The sequence below is a fragment of the Protopterus annectens genome, chromosome 2.part0 (assembly GCF_019279795.1).
Source record: "Protopterus annectens isolate FY-2018-M chromosome 2.part0, PAN1.0, whole genome shotgun sequence".
Lineage (NCBI taxonomy): Eukaryota > Metazoa > Chordata > Ceratodontiformes > Protopteridae > Protopterus > Protopterus annectens.
In genome coordinates, this window is record NC_056728.1 from 108,686,364 (window position 1) to 108,706,443 (window position 20,080).

The following is a 20,080-nucleotide window of genomic DNA, read 5'->3' on the forward strand; positions in this document are numbered from 1 at the left end:
ACCTAGAATTATGGACAGTTGGACTACCCTTGTTTCTCCTGCCAGCCTTGTTGACTTGGATCGTTTGAGGCAGTGTAGCAACTGCCTCATGTACAATGACAACCCTCTATTAATAAGTCATTCTAGTACTGAGTGCAAGAGATGTATCTATACCAATAATCTTGAATCTCTGCTCTCTCGCACTCAAGACAGTAACACTGAAAAGTTTGTCAACTCACTCACCACTATTGATGCACATATTACCACTACTCATATACTTAATATGTATCCAGCACATAAATCAACATACATGGAAGTTCTGTCAAAAAACTTACCAAAACACCAGAGACATCCAAAACAAAAGACTGCGACAACTAATGCAGTCCCAGAGCACCCAAGACAAATAGCAACACAAGTGTCTCACTCACCAAGCCCTTAAGGCGTAACACTCAAAAAACTATTTTTTTTTGTCATTGGAGACTCCATAGTGAAACACATGAATGTCCCACTCACCAGGTTAGATAAGGAGAAAGTCACAGTCAACTGCCTGTCTGGTGCCAGGATTCATCAGATCAAACATACACTCAGGTCTCTTGTGAACAAGTGCCATTATGGCTCTGTCATAGTGCATGGTGAAGTGAATAACCTGAGATGTACCTCAATGGACTATATGAAGAAAGACATAATTGAGCTCTGAGTAATCCGAGTAAGTGTACCAGACAGGTATATCCCATACTTGAGCAGCATATTACCCTCATCTAGAATGATGCCACAGTATAAACAAAAAAATGATTGATTTCAATAATTGGCTTAGATTTTGGTGTCATTCAAAGGTGATCCAGTTTCTGTCAGCCTGGGATAACATGGTCGACAAACCTCTTTGCTTTGCCAGTGACAGTTTGGACCTGGCAGCAGTAGGCTTTTGGCTGCTGGCAAAGGCTTTTGCCTCCCCCATAGTGCCTTTTTTAGGCAAGGTCTCAAAAATAAAATTGCCGACATGAAAATTGCCAACCATAAAAAAATAGGGGTTATACTACTAAATGCTAAGAACTTAAACCAAAAACTGCACACCCTGGAAGCACTTCTATCACTGGAGGATGTAGATGTCTGTGCAGTCACAGAAATCTGGTTCAAGGCCTCAGAGTATATTCCGGCCTTGCAAGGCTATAATGCCTTCCACACCATCAGACCACAAAATGAACATGTGAGAATCAAAAGAGGCAGTGTTTGTATCTATAGAAATAAATTCACCTCCTGACTAGCTAGACTGGACAATTCCATGGAGTTACTCCAAGTACAGATTACTGCGGGTAAGACCTCCATTCAAGTTATAGCTAGTTATAGATCCCCTTCCATGGATCCTGATGTGCATCAGGCCTACTTGACCAAACTTGAGTCAATCCAAATATTGCCAAACACTCTGGTCATGGGGGATTTCAATTATTCCACCATCAACTGGGAAACCTGCTCTAGCCTTAACTTACTAGTTAAGAAGTTCCTTGACTTTGTTAACTCAAATATCCTGGAACAAACTGTTCAAACCCCAACAATAGGAAGAGACATATTAATTCTGGTCCTCACTAACATGACAAACAGATGCACCACTGCAACTGTCGGAACCTCATTAGTTAAATCTGAACACAAATCAGTCACCTTCTAACTTGCACTAACACCAGAACTCACAAAGGGCAAACTCAGACTAAAACAAGTAGAAGCTAGAAGTGGTAACTACACCAAAGCTTACACTAAAGCCCTGTACAATCACTTGTATTAACTACACCAAAGCTTATACTAAATCCCTGTACTATCACTTGTATTAACTACACCAAAGCTTATACTAAATCCCTGTACTATCACTTGTATTAACTACACCAAAGCTTACACTAAAGCCCTGTACAATCACTTGTATTAACTACACCAAAGCTTATACTAAATCCCTGTACTATCACTTGTATTAACTACACCAAAGCTTACACTAAAGCCCTGTACTATCACTTGTATTAACTACACCAAAGCTTACACTAAAGCCCTGTACTATCACTTGTATTAACTACACCAAAGCTTACACTAAAGCCCTGTACAATCACTTGTATTAACTACACCAAAGCTTACACTAAAGCCCTGTACTATCACTTGTATTAACTACACCAAAGCTTACACTAAAGCCCTGTACAATCACTTGTATTAACTACACCAAAGCTTACACTAAATCCCTGTACTATCACTTGTACAAGTGTATAGACTCATCTGTTCCAGAGAGAATCAAAGCCAGAGCCCCAAGTAAAAAAAAAAAAAAAAGCTGCCCTGGTGGACATCCAGCATCAACAAACTTTACAAAACACAAAAAGTTGCTGTCCAAGAAAACAAATGTGAGACCCCAACAATGGAAAAACACCCTCCTCAGCCTCAACAGGCAAATAAGACAACATATCAAATCCTCTAAGGGTAACTTTGAAAAAAACTTGGCAATCACAGCCAAGGATAATATTAAGGCCTTTTACAGCTACCTACATAGCCTAAAAGATAGGATCCAAGAATGTGCTGAACTAGTGACTAACGTTATCACACGCACTGATTGGGCAGAGATAGCAAACCTGCTAGTTGACAGATATGGTGAAAATTCCCCTCCCTTATCCCCTCCAAGCTTATCACAAACCTTGACCCTAAACCCCCACCCCATCCTACATATCGGAAGAGCAGGTCATTAAAGCTTTGTCCAAGGCAAAAAACACAACCTCTGTTGGACCAGATGGCATTTTAAGCTGACTTCTAAACAAACTAAAACATGAACTAGCATCATCATTAAGTACCCTGTTCAATCACAGCTTAACCACTGGCTTTGTTCCTGCTGAATGGAGAACAGCAACAGTACCCCCCCCCAAATGTGACCAGGGCCATTGACAAGAGCAAGTCTGTGCACACTGCACACTTCAACTTTGCAAAGGCTTTTGACAGAATCCCACACTCAGACATTACTGATAAACTTAGCAAACTGAATGTAAATGCCTTTGTTGTAAAGTGGGTTGCCAACTGGCTCACAAACCGGTCACACACTACCAAAGTTAGTGACTGCACTTCAAACAGCAGACCTTTCACCAGCGGGGTGCTACAAGGGTCAGTGTTGGGCCCCCTACTGTTTGGTATATACTTCGCAGAAGTTCAGATCAAAACTAAGGGGCTGTGGCTGACCAGGTTTGCGGACGGCTGCAAACTGGGTACAATAATTGAATCCCAAATGATGTCAGTATATTTCAGGAGGGTTGTATGCAGACCAACAACTGGTGTCTTAGTCATGATCGTTGGTCTGAAAGCAAAGAAATGCATCATCATTCCCTTCGGTAAAAAGAATGTCCCTTCACATTATCAAATTAACAATACCCTATGTACCTATGAAGTGGTAAGAGATCTGGGATCACAAGCAGACTGCAACCTTAACTCTGACCACCATGTGTCTACTGTAGTATGGAAGGCTTTTTACATAGCACAGTTGATTAGCAAAGGCATCACCTCTGGAGCAAAGAAGGTTATAACCCCTCTATACTCATCACTAATCAGGCCCTCCCCTTTCAGCATATACCGTATAAAGTACCTGCAGCAACTGGAGAGACCTCAGAGTTTCTAACTAAGGTCAGGGGACTCCAGCACATGCAGATTGACTGTCACTATACTCTGTATCGTATAGACGTCTTAGGGAAACTTATGCCTGGCTTACAGAGCAATCTCCGACACAAACTGAATGAATTTGCTGCACATCTGTAAATCAAACAGGACTAGAGCTACCCATTCCAGAGACGTAAATATGGCCTGCAACTTGAATTAGATGTACTAGAGGGACAGATTTGTCCCCAGTGACTGCTGAGTCTTTGGAATAGGCTGCTAATTCATCTAAAGCACAGCGCCTCTATGACACTCTTCAAAAGCAACCTGGACAAGCAGATGGGGCACTGTAAATTCTTTAAAACCAGCCAAAGACACAAAAGGCAAACTGGTAATCCAACAAAATGATGAACAATCAGCAGAAAAAGCAGCAGCAAGTCCAGCATGGATACAAGTTCCTTTAGAAAGTGTATTGACAAACTTGCACATCATTTTGTTGGATTACTGCACTATAAATTCTTACCAGGAATAGTGGCCACAACCCTCCTGGACATGGGCAGTCATTACTAAATACAATCCTGGGTATTGACTTAGAGTATCTATGGTATTACATTGGGATGAAACGGCTAGGCTTGAAATGACCTCCAGGTCAATAGCCTAGTAAACTCCTATAATCCTATGATCCTAAGATTTATTTATATTGTCATAATTTTCATGTTTTTCTAAATATCTCAACAACCAAGTAACACATACATATCAGCTTAGCCTCATATGAAAGCTCACAGATACTTAGATATTGCAAGTTATTTACAAAGTATACACAATTCCTATTTACTTTGAATATATGACTTATAAAATCCAGTTTAACCTATGACCTGTGAACACTGTCACTGTAAATACACACACATACACACACACACACACACACACACACACACACACACACACATATATATATATATATATATATATATATATATATATATATATATATATATTTATGGGATCCGGACACATGCTCGACTAGCATATGTCCGATTCACAAAAAATAGAACACACATACACGAAAGCGCTTAACATCGACAAGCGCTTCCATGTATGTGTGCCTGTTTCGTAGATCAGACTAAAGTGCGGGTAAGGGAAAATTCCCTTATCCTTACTGTAGTGCAATCTCGGCGTGAGAATAATAAAGTAGGGGGTGTGTGGGGGGTGCAGGGGGCCAAAGCCCCCCTGCAGAAACATAGATTTTTTTTTGAACTACACATACATGGAAGTGCTTTTCAATGTTAAGCGCTTTCATGTATGTGTGTTCGATGTTTTGTGATTCGGACATATGCTAGTCGAGCATGTGCCCTAGACCCACATATATATATATATATATATATATATATATATATATATATATATATATATATATATATATATATATATATATATATATATATATTATTTTTTTTGCCAAACAGTAAAGATTTGTTTGAAATCTATGTTCATATCTTGATGTTGCCAAAAACCTCAAGATTCAGTCAATGGACATTGAGTACAAATCTCAAGAGCTCCACTGGATAAATACGTTGTTACAATATGGTTTAAATGGGTAACGTCTCAGTGGATGAGGACTAAATTCTCATGCATCTTGTGACCAAAATTCAACCTGCCAAAGAATGGAACTCCTCCACACGAAATCACTGATGGTGATTTGAGCTGGCAGTGATGTCCTTTTTGGAGGTAATTTCCCACCTCCTGTCTTCATGTTATTGTAATCATGAAGTTTGTATATATGTAAGCTTAGGAGGATGTGTGCGATTGCCTCCCCCACTGAGGATGAAGAGCCCCCCCCCCCCGCAAAAAGCACTTAAAAATTATTTTTTGGCCATATTTTCAGGAATAATTTTCAGAAATTCTAATCCTTGGTGGGTTGAACTTCATCCACTCATAGCAGAAGCAGCTTAAACATTATTACTGCTTTTTTTTCTAGTTTCATTTTATTTTCACATGTAATATGAATTAACTTGACTTACGCAAATAGCACAATGGACTGGCTGAACACTTATTTAACAATAATTTCTGCTGTACTGCTGGCAAGTGTGCATAGCGGAGTAACATCATTGCTGTTCTACAGTACTTGGTTCTCCAATTATTCTGTGTGAAATCTGAATGCCCTTGCTGTATCCATGTAGGTTTTGATGAGTGATTTAATTTCTATCAACATCCTGTAGGTGAAGTGGTGCTCCTTCAAATTTCCCATATGTGTGCATGCCGTGTGCGAGTGAGCGAGCGTGTACTCTCTGTGATGAGTCAGTTCTCTGTTCAGAATTACTTCATATGCCCTCTGTCTATTGTGTGCCAGGACTGGCTTTAGTTGTCTCCCCAGTGTCTTTGCATTGGATTAAGTGGATATCAAAATATGAACGAGTGAGTTAGTGCATGGGGGGAAATAATGAATATACTGCTGACATCTATTATGCTCTCTGGTTTATTCAGTCCAAACTATAACACAGGCCCATGAAGCAATACTATTAAAAATTAGTTGTCCTCTGCTTAGCACAGTCAAAAGGTTATACAACCCATACAGGTAAGCATCAGAATGTATCAGAAAGGTATACACAAAAATGACATATTTCTGTGAAAACACGCTGTCAACAGTAAAGCCCAGAAACTCTCCAAACATGCAAGCTGAATGTCTCCTCGTTTTTTTCAACACCATTACGCTAACACATACATTGTTAACAAAAGACAGCTGGTAGATTTTACTTTTGAAGATATCAGTCATTAAAGAAATGTTTACAACAATAATTGTCATTTAAGTGTCCAAGATAATGCAGCTCAATTGTTGTTGTTTTGTTTGTCATTGTGAATGAATGTTCTCATGAGGACAGTGGCAGAATATGCCCTCAAGCATTGTAATCTGTTTTGAATTACTTTACATCTATTGTCAACTGAGGAAAAGCACAGCAAAATTACCTCACTTTTAGTTCTAGTCCGTCTTTCATTTAAAGGAGAGAAAAAAATGATTAGGAAATAAAAATTGCCTGCTAAACTTGTCACTTTAAGGATGCTAAAGTAATCAAAATGTACTATTATTCTTCAAATCTTCATGTAATTTTAACTGAAAACATGTATTCCCACTTCCACGAGTATTGTAATTTTATGCATTCACTCAGCATTTCTAATTGCATGATACCCAAAAGAATAGCCTGCAAAGGAATGGAAAACATGCTATGTCTTCAAATGACAGACATGTTTGACGGTGGTGGTATGTAGTAAAATATTTCATTTTCAACCATGTGTGAAAATGTTGTTAAAAGAATCATCTTTGGCCAGGTAAATGAATAGCTGACATGTGAGGCATTCAGTGCAGTAGATGAGTTATGCAGGGAATTCCAGGCAGATGGTTGATGTTATGCTCTTAATTTTTCAGAGTCATTATTACCTCCCCCCAGCCTTTTCGTGCCTACACTTCACTCCAAACCACGTTTGTTGGCACTGACATAGTACTCTCTGTTTTCATGCCTGTCATCTATTGGTCCATCTAACCATAATCTGTGTTTAAGCAAATAACATTTGGCACTTGAGCAAAAGGATATTCAACCCCACTGGTGGTGTATTCCTATCCTCGTTATATCCTTATGCATTACTAGTTTTCAGGCATTCATTCTTTCGTATTTATCACCATCACTCACTTAATTATTATAACAATATAATAAGCTTTCCTCCCAGTAATTCTGGCATATGGAAGACAAGTCAGTTACTGCATGTATCAAGTTACAGATAACTACATTATTGGTAATGACATACATTTGGAGACATATGAACGTATCTAGTAGGTTTGTTACAGCAATGAACTGCAGCTTAGTCAATTATAATATGTCTTGCACCTCCCAAAGATCAGCTTATCCAGTCCGATGTAATTTCTTCTTATATTCACTGACGCTGTATACAGCATTGTACTAGGTTCTCTTTGAAGCAGTCATGTTGTAACCACTTTCAGTGACTGTTGGTGCCTTTTACCTCAGGTAGACATACCTGTAACTGCATGTTGTGACATGATATGCTGGAATATTTGGGCATGCCCAACACATGTACTCCAAAAGTTCTTTTCTGTTACCTTCACAGTTCAGATGTGGATGCTAATATTGTAAAGTTTGTGCAAGTGATGCAAAAATCAAAGACTTTCAAAGTATTTTTGCAGTTATCATATCATTAACCATGACTATGTCAGGACTAATTGTATGACTAGTGAGATGTACACAGTTTTCATGAATGGCTGCACTAGTTTTCCCTTTAGCCCTTCCTACTTAAATAAAAGCAGAAGAGGTCATACAATTATACCACATCTTGAATGTTGGCATCTTTGGAAAATGAGCCTCATGGGGATCAACAGAATGGTCCTTTACATGATTCTGGGACATGTTCATATAGCAAAGGGTAATGGGTTCACAGAGCAGGCATCAACCAATCCCCTTCTTTACTAATTGCTGTTCATATAGAATTTATTTATATAGTCCTAAATTTCAAATTTCCATAAATATGTCAACAACCACATGGCAAAAGACAGAATTGCTCAGCGTCATATGAAAGCTGTCAGCTGGAATGCTGACACTGCGTGTGTTTAACTTGTGTAGTTGATGAGATATTCTAAGTTGTTTGCAAAATATTATGGACTTAATAGTTACTGTGTTTACTGTGATTTATAAACTTCAGTTTAAGATCTAGAACCTAAAGAATATTATCACAATAAAATAGTTTGTGCTGAACAGTTTGACATTTATACCTCATTAATAACCCAATGATTCTAGAGATATGAATATTTATTTGAACTTGTGAGGATATAATTTAATTTTATCAAAAAGCTTAGGCTCTGCCCATTGGAGGTTAGAGTGCGATCTTACAGAGCTCCATTGGAGGGAATGAGTTAAAAACAATTCCTTCTAATTTTCTCCTTATCCTTGTGTGTTTCTTGGTCCTTATCAGCTCATTAATGACTGAGGTTTTGTCTGTCATTGGCTGATGAGGAAGAGAGGAGGAACAGTACCATCCTGGAAACTCCTGGGATCCATCTCTACCTATCCCATGAATGACATTCTGGAGCAGAAGTCTGTCCTGTAATTTCCTGCTAAATGAGCCCAAAAGTCCCCCCCAAAAAGGACTTGTTGTTTGAATTTGGCACCTGAGATTATATTTTGCTCACCCCCTCATCAGCTAAAAATGACTCACTAGCCATATTTGAACAGAATCCCACGGGTCCTCCTGCATCACATGGGTCAGTGAGAATACCTATATTGTTGGATCTGCATGCTCATGCATGCTCAGTTTGATGACTAGTAAGATCTTCGTGACCACAGAAGTACACCCTTAGGGAATGTAGAGTGTCACACCTGGATATGGTCCTTTTCATGCCTCTAATGACCGACTGCTGTCTACAGTGGATTTATCTTTGGGTGCCAGAGGTCTGTTTTAAATACCAAACCACTGTTATGTGCTTATTTATTTATTCACTTATCTATTTACATATGCATGCAGCTATGTATTTATTTACATTTTTAACTTAGGCTGATTTACCAAACGTTCTCAGCCTCAGCCTGACCTATTGGCACAGCTATAACATTTACTTGTAGATAATGCACAAACAATATTTACATTTCATTGTTTTAAAGTTGCATATTACTTTTAAAGTAACACCATACATTCTGAACAGCATACTTTATGTACTGACTTTAAGTGGTACACTTTTGATGTAACATTCATATATTAGATAAAGCAGGAATATAAATTGATTCAGATAGGCGGGTTGCATGCATTTAGTTTTAGGGGTGTTGGTGATAAGGTACCATTCATTTTAACTATTTTATCAGATTGCACAGGATATTCTGTAGGTCATTCTATGTATCTGTGAGGATAAAGCACACCAGATAAACAAGCCATGTGCTTTAATTTATGTATGGGGATAAAATTTCTCTCAAGGTGATACATTAATAAAACTGCTGATTAGAAGGTGTTTTAAGAAATATCTTTGATGAGGCATAACATGAATGGTACATAGATAAGGTTGTATTTTGTCTAACCTTTCTCTGAATGAGTTGTAAATTCAGCCAGTCCATAAGCCATTTTATGGGATCTACAGCAAAGTCTGTGTATTCAAGTATTGTTACACAGGCCACATTGGTTTACTGGTTAAAACTTAAAAATGTGTCCACTGATTTTTCAGTACTATAATCTGTACTATAACACTATTTTTGAGCTAGCCAATTATTAGACTTGTAAAATATTTAACTTTCATTTTGTGTAACTGCAGTGAATGACATTTTTAATGCTCAGACATCAATTGTACATGCACATATATTTCTTAACTGTATTTGTTTTCTTTATACATGTTTTACAACATGGAGTGTAATATGATGTTATTTGCTTTTGTGTAACATCTGAAGCTCATTATTAGATCACTGCAGCAGCACCCTAAGCTATATGGATTATATTCTGCCTAGGATATAACAGCTGGGACAGCTTCCAAGCTTAAGGGCATATTCCACATACCCAGACCATTGAAAGATTGAGCTAGGAAGGGAGAAAATCATTGGTCAGTGTGCCAAGGCCTTCAGAGCTGCCCTGCCATGTTAAAAGCACTCCTTATTTAAGCTTTTAAGAGTTGATGGTTGTCAAGCATTTATCCATTGCTGGGCAGCTAAATTCCCTTCATGAAAAAAAAATTTTGCACATTTATTTTTATGATTAAAACAGTACTTTCTTTCAAATATCTATTTGTTTTATGCTAGATTTTAATGTTTTTTTCTGAAATCACACAGCATTTCTGTCAGCTAAAGCTGTATGCTTCTTTTTACCATTTTTAGTGTAAAATTTAGTTTTATTCAAGTTTACTCTGTTTTTTATTGGTAATAGTTTTATTTATTTATAGTACAATTTTTGTGAAAATACTTACTTTTTGGATAGATACCTCTTACTGACTTTTGCTAACATCATTTTTCCTGTTTCATACTTCTTTCTTGGCTTAACCTTGGAACAGCTTACTGGTTCCTTGGTTCTTCTTTCCCCAAGAAAAAGAAAAGTTCTAGATAGTCTTTGCTGTTTCAGCAGGCTGTCTCCTTGTCTAAGCCACAGATGAGTGACTCTGCAGTAGCCATTTTAGGTTCCTGCAAGTGCAGGTCTTCTTCCTCATGTTTGACTGATATTGTCTACTCAGCTACCATGGATGCATTAGACAAATCCTCTGCAACTGTTGGAATATCCTCTGTGGGCATGAGAGAACCAGTTATTGGTGTTGGAGGAAGAAGAGGATAATGCTTCTCTGCCTAGCCAGACTAAGATGTCTGTTCCACAGGGTGATGTCCCTGATATGACCTGGTCTGCTTCTATGGAGAGTCCCATTAAAAAGAAGCAGAAAGTTAAACACTTATCTTCCCCTGTCTCTGTTCCTCTAGATAGGGAAGATTTATTGGGCTTTACTCAGGGCTTAATTTACCCTCTTAACCCTTCACATTTTCTTTATATGTGTAAGAGAAAAATAAACTTCTTAGTTTCTGAAGATTCCCAGTGTGATGAACAGGGAATCGAATTAAAGGGAACAAACTCAGTTACTTCTCCTGAGGTTACAGATTCCGACTCTTGAGTTGAGTATTTCTTCTGATTCCACCGTGGAAGAATTTTCCTTTCTTGAAACCATATCTATACTTAATCGGTATTTCTAGTGGGCATATAATTAAATCCCACTTTCTTTAAAAAATATTATAATTCACTACAACAAGAATTTCAGAATAAATGTAGAAACTGCACACAACCTACAAAGCAGAAACTTTAATGAATAACAAAAAAAATAAAATAAGGTAAGCACTTTCACGACTCACAGGCCGCTTCATCAGACAATACTAAAGTTAGGGTCATATCCTTATATAGTGCTGTGCAATCATGTGGTACAATTAGGCATTTAAAGAAGTAAATACTCATCACAAAGAATATGCAATCATGTGATACAAATTAAAAATTAAAAGAAGTAAATACTCATCATAAGCAATGAAGAATATATAAAACATTATAAAATAATTAATACTAGAGTCCATATATAATACATAAATAGATGAATAAATATATATTTAAAAGTCTATAAAACAATTATAAATATTTCACAAATTATATAATACATGTTTAATACTTGTTTAATACTCAATGTCTCTGTTATGATCCAAAATTCTATCTTTAAATGACCTATTGGTTTTCTGTACATAATATGCATGACAAATTTGGCAGAAAGCAAAGTAAATAACATTTTCAGTTTTGTAGTCAGCATAGTGATGCAAGGAAATTTTAAAGTGACAAGTGGGATGCATGTAAAAAGCATGACTATAAATATACTTGCATGCAGAACAGTTTCTACATGAGAAAGTGCCTATTCTATTAGAAGTTGGTCTAGTGGAATGCATAGATTTGTAACAAAGATGCTGTTTAAGTGATTTATTATTCCTAAAAGAAAATGATGGAGTATTACCAAAGATGTTCAAAGGGTTAGGAATGGCACTTAAAATGTTCCAATGTTTCTTAATAATGCTACAATAACTGTCAATGTCACTAGAATATTGTAAGGCCACTCTAAATTTATCTAAAGGTTGAATTAAAGGTGAGAGAGGATATTCAGAATGTGACATAAATAATATCATTCAAGAAGCATGGACATAGAGAGCCATCAGATGTAAACCATTTTAAATACTACTAATAATAGACAAATGACAGTTAAACCTTTAATTCAACCTTTAGATAAATTTAGAGTGGCCTTACAATATTCTAGTGACATTGATAGTTATTGTAACATTATTAAGAAACATTGGAACATTTTAAGTGCCATTCCTAACTCTTTGAACATCTTTGGCAATACTCCATCATTTTCTTTTAGGAGTAATAAATCACTTAAACAGCATCTTTGTTACAAATCTATGCATTCCACTAGACCAACTTCTAATAGAATAGGCACTTTCTCATGTAGAAACTGTTCTGCATGCAAGTATATTTATAGTCAGGCTTTTTACACGCATCCCACTTGTCACATTAAAATTTCCTTGCATCACTATACTGACTGTAAAACTGAACATGTTATTTACTTTGTTTTCTGCCAAATTTGTCATGCATATTATGTAGGGAAAACCAATAGGTCATTTAAAGATAGAATTTTCGATCATAACAGAGACATTAGAAATAAAAAAGCAACTAATGCATTAGCTACTCGTGTTATGCATACAGATTCATCACATGTTTTTAAATTTTTAGTTTTACAAATAATTGATAACACTATTAGAGGTGGTGATTTAGAAAATCTTACTGAAGCAGCTGAACAAAAGTGGGTTCTTTTATTTAATGCAGAAACATTTCCAGGCTTAAATAATATGTCTTCCCTGAAACCGTTTTTAAATGCACGACCTCTTAAACACAAGTATTAAACATGTATTATATAATTTGTGAAATGTTTATAATTGTTTTATAGACATTTAAATATATATTTATTCATCTATTTATGTATTATATATGGACTCTAGTATTAATTATTTTATAATGTTTTATATATTCTTCATTGCTTATGAGTATTTACTTCTTTTAATTTTTAATTTGTATCACATGATTGCATATTGCTTATGATGAGTATTTACTTCTTTAAATGCCTAATTGTACCACATGATTGCACAGCACTATATAAGGATATGACCCTAACTTCAGTATTGTCTGATGAAGTGGCCCGTGAGTCATGAAAGTGCTTACCATTTTTTATTTTATTTTGTTATTCATTAAAGTTTCTGCTTTGTAGGTTATGTGCAGTTTCTACATTTATTCTATTTTACTTTTACTGCACCCAACTGCACTCTATATTCGTATTATTTTGTTCTTATTTTTCTTCTTTATATGAAGAAAGGGGCATGGCAGGAATCTTAGAATCTGATCCTGTGATGGACTTGAACAATGGAACTATCACTTGTGAACGTTTAGTTCGGATTCTTAACATCCTGGATAACCCTCTGCTGAATACATCTACCTTAAATGAGATGGATAATGATGTCAACGTTCCCCCACCACAAGAGTTTGTTCAACATTATAAAGAACTTGAAAATAAACTGTATAAATACAAACATTTGCAATGGCAACGTTTGCATCTTCAAGCCTCTCTACAACACAAGGTAATTCCCAGAGGTTTGCGTGTAATAAATATGCTTAGTTATGGCAATGAATATCCGGAACTTTTGAGACAATGACAATAACTCAATTTACAATTCAGTGCACAATATATAAATTTACTAATTAATTTTTTTCTACCAATAGAGAATGATTTAAAAAATGACATTCTTGTTTGTCAGAATGACATTTTCAAAAGTTTTAATTCTAATACAGTTACTGACAAACTTGACTTACTGCAAGATAACATTGTTTCTTATGAGAAACTCTTGCAGTTAACTAAAGTTAAGAAGTTGCAAAGGGATCATAAAGATTTCTGTAATTGGCATGTCTTCTCTTGGCCAAGAGAGTTTGCCACTGAGAGAACGTCTGCTAGAAATACAAATTTACAGATGAACCAATCAAATGTGCCAAACCACAGTGCTAGTGTGACACCATCAACTCTCTGTTCTACAGTTGTAACAGTTTCTTCGCAGCCACAAAAAACTGTTGCATTAACTGATAACTGTGTAACTAAATGTAATGCAGAAGTATCTACATTTATAAATTTAACGGATACTCCTTCTTTAAACAAGTACACTGTTTCTACTGATGTTAACAGCTTTCCTTCCACTTTTAACACGTGCAATTGTGCTGTTAAGGATTCATTTGGGCTTACTGAACCCACTACTTCAAATAATATGTTCTCTATGACTGAAACGAAGATATCTGACGTTTTTTACAAATAAAAGACCCCCTACCAATCAAGGATCACTCGAGAAACAGGTCGAGAAAAGGGAGCTTGCAGTGACTGGCAAGCATGGACAGAAATCAGTCAATGGTAAAAAGGAGACGCCAGTAACCACAGGTTTGATTTTTAACATTTCTTCTATTGACTTAACAGAGGAACAAATTTCTTTACTAAACCAAGGTCTGTCATTTATTCCCTCAAAGAAGGCAGATCATGCCGAAATGCTTAAAGATATGAGACTTTTAGGAAGGCAATTGACTTTAAAAATAATTTTTTCCAGCAATAATGTCAACCATACAAGTTCCTATAGAAAACCTAGCACATATAGTCTGATTACTGACTCAGTAGTTCAGTCCTTTATCAATGTTTGTGAAGTTGATTTTAGACAGCTTTTTCATGAAGGAACTAAATGTAAATTTTATAATATGACTAGCAGTGATATTCTAGCTTTAAATGTATTAAGGAATATACAGTCACTTATCATTAAACCAGCTGATAAGGGAGGAGGAATTGTAGTCTTAGACAAAGAATTGTATTTTAAGCAAATGATGCTTTTATTAAATGGCACTAATAATTATCAATGTATTTCTAAGCCTACTGCTTATAGCATCATGGAAAAAGTGTCCTTTTTGATATTTGATTTATTAATGACAGAACTTATTGATGATGAATTATTTAAATTCTTTAACATAGCCCATCCTTTAATTCCATCAATATATGGACTACCGAAAATACACAAGAACTACAACACCCCACCTATAAGACCAACTGTAGCAGGCCATGGCTGGTGTATTGAGCTTCTATCTATCTATGTAGAGAACAACCTGCACACTGTTTTAGACACATGCCATACTGTTTTGAAAGATTCAAAGTCTTTCCTTGAAAGACTTCATACCCGTTTGCTAATTATTGATAGTGATTACATTTTTGTTACACTAAATGTGGAATCACTTTTTACATGCATTCCTAATGATTTAGGTATTGATATGGTCAGAGAATATTTCACTGTTAATAATTGTTTTTTTAGCTACGAAAGTGATGTTAATATGTGCACTTTTAGAAATTGTGCTTGAAAATTATATTTTTGTTTTTAAAAATGACATATATTTACAAAACGTTGGCATAGTGAGGGGCACAGCTTGTGCCAATACGTACGCCAACCTTGTTTTAGCACACTGGGAGCACACACATATTCTTACACCGACCAATCAATACTTTGACCATATTCTCTGGTATATGCATTTTGTGGATGACGTTTATTTATTATGGAAAGGAGATTTAACAGAACTAGACCATTTTGTCACATTCATGCACAGTATTACACATTTTCTTAAGTTTACATGTAACTATTCCGATAGTCAAATTTAATTTCTTGATGTGTTACTTACTAAATCTGAACTTATCAACGTCTCCAGTAGTATATACAAGAAGCTCACCAAAAAGAATACCCTTCTCCATAAAAAGAGCATGCATCCTAGACATATTTCTAGAAATGTGCTTAAAGGGTAAGTGTTTAGGATACCAAAGTTACATAATAATGATACAGATGCCAAAAAAGCCTTTACAGATCTTAAATCTGAATTTTTGGAGAGAGGATATTCAGAATGTGACATAGATAATATCATTCAAGAAGCATGTGCTTGCAGAGCCACCAGATGTAAACCATTTTTAAATACTACTAATAATAGACAAATGACAGTTAAACCTGTAATTCAACCTTTAGATAAATTTACAGTGGCCTTACAATATTCTAGTGACATTGACAGTTATTGTAACATTATTAAGAAACATTGGAACATTTTAAGTGCCATTCCTAACTCTTTGAACATCTTTGGCAATACTCCATCATTTTCTTTTAGGAGTAATAAATCACTTAAACAGCATCTTTGTTACAAATTTATGCATTCCACTAGACCAACTTCTAATAGAATAGGCACTTTCTCATGTAGAAACTTTTCTGCATGCAAGTATATTTATAGTCAGGCTTTTTACATGCATCCCACTTGTCACTTTAAAATTTCCTTGCATCACTATGCTGACTGTAAAACTGAACATGTTATTTACTTTGCTTTCTGCCAAATTTGTCATGCATATCATGTAGGGAAAACCAATGGGTCATTTAAAGACAGAATTTTGGATCATAACAGAGACATTAGAAATAAAAAGGCAACTAATGCATTAGCTACTCATATTATGCATACAGAGCCATCACATGTTTTTAAATTTTTAGTTTTACAAATCATTTATAACACTATTAGAGGTGGTGATTTAAAAAATCATACTGAAGCCGCTGAACAAAAGTGGATTCTCTTATTTAATGCAGAAACATTTCCAGGCTTAAATAATATGTCTTCCCTGAATCCTTTTTTAAAAGCACGACCTCTTAAACACAAGCATTAAACATGTATCATATAATTTGTGAAATGTTTATAATTGTTTTATAGACATTTAAATATATATTTATTCATCTATTTATGTATTATATATTGACTCTAGTATTAATTATTTTATAAAGTTTTATATATTCTTCATTGCTTATGATGAGTATTTACTTCTTTTAATTTTTAATTTGTATCACATGATTGCATATTGCTTATGATAAGTATTTACTTCTTTAAATGCCTAATTGTACCACATGATTGCACAGCACTATATAAGGATATGACCCTAACTTCAGTATTGTCTGATGAAGCGGCCTGTGAGTCTTGAAAGTGCTTACCTTATTTTATTTTATTTTGTTATTCATTAAAGTTTCTGCTTTGTAGGTTATGTGCAGTTTCTACATTTATTTATTTTACTTTTACTGCACCCAACTGCACTCTATATTCATATTATTTTGTTCATATTTTTCTTCTTTATACGAAGAAAGGGGCATGGCAGGAATTTTAGAATCTGATCCTGTGATGGACTTGAACAATGGAACTATCACTTGTGAACGTTTAGTTCGGATTCTTAACATCCTGGATAACCCTCTGCTGAATACATCTACCTTAAATGAGATGGATAATGATGTCAACGTTCCCCCACCACAAGAGTTTGTTCAACATTATAAAGAACTTGAAAATAAACTGTATAAATACAAACATTTGCAATGGCAACGTTTGCATCTTCAAGCCTCTCTACAACACAAGGTAATAACCAGAGGTTTGCGTGTAATAAATATGCTTAGTTATGGCTATGAATATCCGGAACTTTTGAGACAATGACAATAACTCAATTTACAATTCAGTGCACAATATATAAATTTACTAATTAATTTTTTTCTACCAATAGAGAATGATTTAAAAAATGACATTCTTGTTTGTCAGAATGACATTTTCAAACGTTTTAATTCTAATACAGTTACTGACAAACTTGACTTACTGCAAGATAACATTTTTTCTTATGAGAAACGCTTGCAGTTAACTAAAGTTAAGAAGTTGCAAAGGGATCATAAAGATTTCTGTAATCAGCATGTCTTCTCTTGGCCAAGAGATTTTGCTGCTGAGAGAATGTCTGCTAGAAATACAAATTTACAGATGAACCAATCAAATGTACCAAACCACAGTGCTAGTGTGATGCCCACAACTCTCCATTCTACAGCTGTAACAGTTTCTTTGCAGCCACAAAAAACTGCTGCATTAACTGATAACAGTGTAACTAAATGTGATGCAGAAGCATCTACATTTATAAATTTAACAGATACTCCTTCTTTAAACAAGTACACTGTTTCTATTGATGTTAACAATGTTCCTTCCACTTCTAACAAGTGCAATTGTGCTGTTAAGGATTCCTTTGGGCTTACTGACCCCACTACTTCAAATAATATGTTCTCTATGACTGAAACGAAGATATCAGAGGTTTTTTTACAAATAAAAGACCCCCTACCAATCAAGGATCGCTCGAGAAACAGGTCGGGAAAAGGGATTTTGCAGTGACTGGCAAGCATGGACAGAAATCAGTCAAAGGTAAAAAGGAGACGCCAGTAACCACAGGTTTGATTTTTAACATTTTTTCTATTGACTTAACAGAGGAACAAATTTCCTTGCTAAACAAAGGTCTATCATTTATTCCCTCAAAGAAGGCAGATCATGCTGAAATGCTTAAAGATCTGAGACTTTTAGGAAGACAATTGACTTTAAAAACAATTATTTCCAGCAATAATGTCAACCATACAAGTTCCTATAGTAAACCTAGCACATATAGTCCGATTACTAACTCAGTAGTTCAATCCTTTATCAATGTTTGTGAAGTTGATTTTAGACAGCTTTTTTATGAAGGAACTAAATATTTTATAATATGACCAGCAGTGATATTCTAGCTTTAAATGAATTAAGGAATATACAGTCACTTGTCATTAAACCAGCTGATAAGGGAGGAGGAATTGTAGTCTTAGACAAAGAATTGTATTTTAAACAAATGATGCTGTTATTAAATGACACTAATACTTATCAATGTATTTCTAAGCCTATTGCTAATAGCATCATGGAAAAAGTGTCCTTTTTGATATTTGATCTATTAATGACAGAACTTATTGATGATGAGTTATTTAAATTCTTTAACATAGCCCATCCTTTAATTCCATCAATATATGGACTACCGAAAATACACAAGAACTACAACACCACACCTATGAGACTAATTGTAGCAGACCATGGCTGGTGTACTGAGCCTCTATCTATCTATCTAGAGAACAACCTGCACAGTTTTTAGACACATGCCATACTGTTTTCAAAGATTCAAAGTCTTTCCTTGAAAGACTTCATACCCGTTTGCTAACTATTGATAGTGATTACATTTTTGTTACACTAGATGTAGAATCACTTTTTAGATGCATTCCTAATGATTTAGGTATTGATATGGTCAGAGAATTTGTAACTGTTAATAATTGTTTTTTAGCTACTAAAGTGATGTTAATATGTGCACTTTCAGAAATTGTGCTTGAAAATAATATTTTTGTTTTTAAAAATGACATATATTTACAAAAAGTTGGCGTAGCTATGGCACAGCTTGTGCCAATACGTACACCAACCTTGTTCTAGCACACTGGGAGCACACACATATGCTTACACGACCAATCAATACTTTGATCATATTCTCTGGTATGCGTGCTTTGTGGATGACATTTTTTTTTGTTATGGAAAGGAGATTTAGCAGAACTAGACCATTTTGTCACATTCATGCACAGTACTACACATTTTCTTAAGTTTACATGTAACTATTCCGATAGTCAAATTGAATTTCTCAATGTGTTACTTATGAAATCTGAAGTTAACAATGTCTCCAGTAGTATATACAAGAAGCCCACCAAAAAGAATACCCTTCTCCATAAAAAGAGCATGCATCCTAGACATATTTCTAGAAATGTGCTTAAAGGGTAAGTGTTTAAGATACTACAGTTACATAATAATGATACAGATGCCAAAAAAGCCCTTGCAGATCTTAAATCTGAATTTTTGGAGAGAGAATATTCAGAATGTGACATAGATAATATCATTCAAGAAGCATGGACATACAGAGCCACCAGATGTAAACCATTTTTAAATACTACTAATAATAGACAAATGACAGTTAAACCTTTAATTCAACCTTTAGATAAATTTAGAGTGGCCTTACAATATTCTAGTGACA